General features: G+C 32.1%; 1 long non-coding RNA gene across 1 annotated transcript; it reads left to right on the top strand.

Annotated features, from left to right (window-relative positions):
• The first annotated feature begins 245 nt into the window (after positions 1 to 245).
• On the top strand, positions 246 to 2,629 carry LOC109213258. Its single transcript, XR_002065979.1, has 3 exons — positions 246 to 487; positions 574 to 658; positions 2,527 to 2,629. It is a non-coding gene; the product is annotated as an uncharacterized LOC109213258 (long non-coding RNA).
• Positions 2,630 to 3,628: the final 999 nt, after the last annotated feature.

Raw genomic sequence — 3,628 nt, 5'->3', positions numbered from 1 at the left:
CAACCGGGTCGATTTTAGGGTCGTGACATTAGGACACTCTTCTATTTGTGTATTTGTATTTTTGTCGCACAGTAACGGGAAAATCTACATAAAGTTCATTGGGTCTGCATCTTCTGGTTGTGTTGCACATTGTGAAACTAACAAAACTTCGGCATTAGGATCAGTTGCTTGCTTCCTTTCATGTGATGATTCTTGATTTCCTACAGCCTTAACTTTAGTTCCAATATGAGCATTTTGTTGTAATTTTTTGATATTGTTGTGACATTTATTATAATATTCCTGCTTTGCTAGTCCCTTTCAGTAGCGTAATATCAGGAGTTAGGATCCTTGATGTCATCAGATGATTCAGATCTTTTTTATTTTAGGTAATTCAGAAGCAAAAAAGATTTGCGGGACTACTTTACTGAAAGATATTTGGAAACTTTCACCGGAGAAGGGAGTTGATGTGCCGTTTAATAAATGCATCAACTCCACCTCAGGTGAATAGGTAACTCAATTTTATAAGCTTTAAACACTTTAATTAAATTTTAATTATATAAAAGTATTGTTACCTAACATGTTAATATTTATTAGATCCCTGACGCTAACATTGGACATGAACGAGTATCACAAACATCAAGGATACCTAGTGTTACTGAAAATGCTCAACTTTCTCACAGTAATACTCGTCTTTATCCTTCGTTGCTATTGTTTGAGTTTTTCTCCTTCGATTTTTGTTAATTTGTTATTGTATTTAGGCTTACTTGGATACTTCTTATTTTTATATATTTCCTTTTCCCACTTGTTGTGAATGTCGTAAAATTGTGATAGTAGTTTCCTGCCTGAATCACATTCACCTTTTTGTGGATTTAACACCATCAAAGTAAGAAAAATCAGATATTTCTATGGGACTAAAAGATGGATCGTAAACCAGAAGCTTCTGTTGCACTCATCTTCTTGTTGATGAAAATCATGACTTTCAAGGGACTGTTTTCTTGGTTGAGTGCTGCTTCTATCTGCTTGTTTGGTTAGCAAACACTAAAAGGTTAGGGGTATAGAGAATATTAGCCTAACTAGGAGATGATTTGTTACCTGTAGAAGAGTGCTATCTAATTCAACTAATGAGAATTATTCGTGTGGAATTAATGTTGTTTGACATTGGTTTGTAGGAAATAAAACTGAAGGTTTTTTTTTAAAAAGAGGCTAATTTGGTGAAACCAAAGATGATCCATGACACTTAACAAACACATGCTACATTTTTTTGCCATGGTTATACAAAGAATGAAGTGAGTAATTAGTGTATAAGAGTGAAGGTGGACAGAGGGTATCTTTTATTGGAATAAAAATTTGTATTATACAATTGGAACATAAGAGTGAAGCAGAGTTTTTCATGCATGTCTTCTCTGGAGTGTACAATAGACTTTCTGGAATTTTAATTGCTAAATATTTCTATTTACTATCTAAAACTGTATGTTCATATACTATGATGACATGTTCCAAGTCTAATGTTCTTGCATCATTCCAAATCATCAAACTCATGGCTCCAAAAATATCATCACTTTATCTCATGACCTGTTTCAAGGTTATTTTGAATCATTCCTAACATCGAACTCCTCTCACAAAGACATTATCAGTTTATCTCTTTGTTAAATTTGATTGTTGCCTTGTGAGTGTTACTAAGAGCCCATTTGGACATACAAATTTTTTCATTTTTTTTCAATTTTTTTTTGTTAAAACAATGTTTGGTTATCCCATTCTTACCAAATTTTTTCTTTTTCACTTGAAAATTCATTTTCAAATTTGAAAAAGTGGTTCTCACCAGTTTTTCAATTGAAAATGAAAATTTGCTAGTTTTTAGTTTTACAAATTTACCCCATATTTTTAAAATTTATAAAATGACCCAGTCAGTTTTTCATCTTTGGCAGATACGTCTGTGGCGACTGATGGTGGAACATCAGTCCTAGTTGAAACTTGAACTCTGCCTACTGGAAGTTTGATTATATGGTTATGAGAAAAATGTGGCTATGCTTGCTTTTGCACCTTCTCTGTGTGTTAGTAGAATTAGAAAATGTGATATTGATTTTGCATCTTCTCTGTATTGCAGTAAAGCAGAATATGATAACAGTTAAACAATAGCATTTTGATTGTTTATTTTAAGTAGGATGATCAAATTGGGGTGATTTTAATATTTTTTACAAGTTGTGGGGTATAAATCATGTTTTATGGTTTTGAAAAAAAAGACACCCAAATATGTTGCAAAAATTATAACCAAACACAACTTCATCTTCAACTCAAATCTTAGTGAAATTCCAAATTTGATTTTTCTTTTTTTGGAATTCATGTCTAAACTCCTACTAAACATTTTCCCATGTATATGTATTAGCTTGTCAACTGAGATGTTAGCTCTTTCAGTGTGAAAACAAGCAAATGCTAGTCTTTGCTGACTTCCCCCTTTTGGAGAAGAATAGCTGGGACTAGAGGTCTCGGTAATTTCCTTTTGTGGGGGCATATATTTCGTCTTTTGACATAGTTATTTTGTAATTTCAGGTCATACAGTCTAATGTTCGATAATTTAGCGGGTGGAAGATTTCAAAATGATGAAAAATTGCGGAAATCATTTGAAGACCATCATACTTTGGATTAGTTATATAATGACATTAGTTATTTTGTTCGAACAATATATGTTTATTGTTTAAGTTACTATGACATTAAGATATTTTTATTAGCACTTCCTTTTGTTAAGATTTAATGAGATATATTATATTTTTTGAATTAATATTAATATATTTTATTATTTGGATCATATTTTAGACGAATGTAGTAACTATTATTAATGGTGGCTAAATTATTGCTATTACCGCTTGTGACTTGCAATGCTAATTTAGCTGGATATACCAGCTATAAAATTGGTCAAATAAAGGTAAATTAAGATGTTTTCACAAGAGATATTGCAGCCATTATAGTTGCTGAAAAATAATTATCGTTAAATATATTGACTTTTAGCGGCAATTTAGTCGAACACAATAGCTATTAAAATGGACACTAAGGGCAAACTAAGATGTTTTTAGAAGGGATACTATAGCCATTTTAATTGCAACAAAATAATTGCTGTTAAATATGTAAGTTTTTAGCGGCAATTATTTTGAATTTAGCGGCTATATAAATTGATACTAAAGGAGCATATTAGCCATTTTGGATTGAATTCAGTAGCCATTATAATTGGCACAAACAATTGTCGTTGAAGTTAAAAACTTTTAGTGGCAATTATTTTGAATTTAGCGGCTATCTAAATGAACGCTAAAGGAGTATAATTAGTCGTTTCGGATTGGATTTAGCAGCCATTATAATTGCCGCAAACAATTACCGTTAAAGATAATAATTTTTAGCGGCAATAAACTATACCTTTTACCACCTTTTGTTAGAAAAGCCGCTAAAGGCTTTGCCGACCCCGGCTTCAGCGGCTAAACACCAATGGTCGGTACAAGATATAGCAGCTATTGTTATTGCCGCTAAAGCCGTTTTGTATTGCCGCTAAAGCCCCTTTTGTTGTAGTTACGAAGAATAGCAAAAAGAGCCAAGAACATACAACAAAAAGTCAATAGTCATTCCATTCCAAATATAAAGTATCTTACAAAGAGCCAAAAAGACC

This window comes from Nicotiana attenuata, unplaced genomic scaffold, assembly GCF_001879085.1.
Source record: "Nicotiana attenuata strain UT unplaced genomic scaffold, NIATTr2, whole genome shotgun sequence".
Lineage (NCBI taxonomy): Eukaryota > Viridiplantae > Streptophyta > Magnoliopsida > Solanales > Solanaceae > Nicotiana > Nicotiana attenuata.
This window is presented reverse-complemented; position numbering and strand designations above follow the sequence as displayed.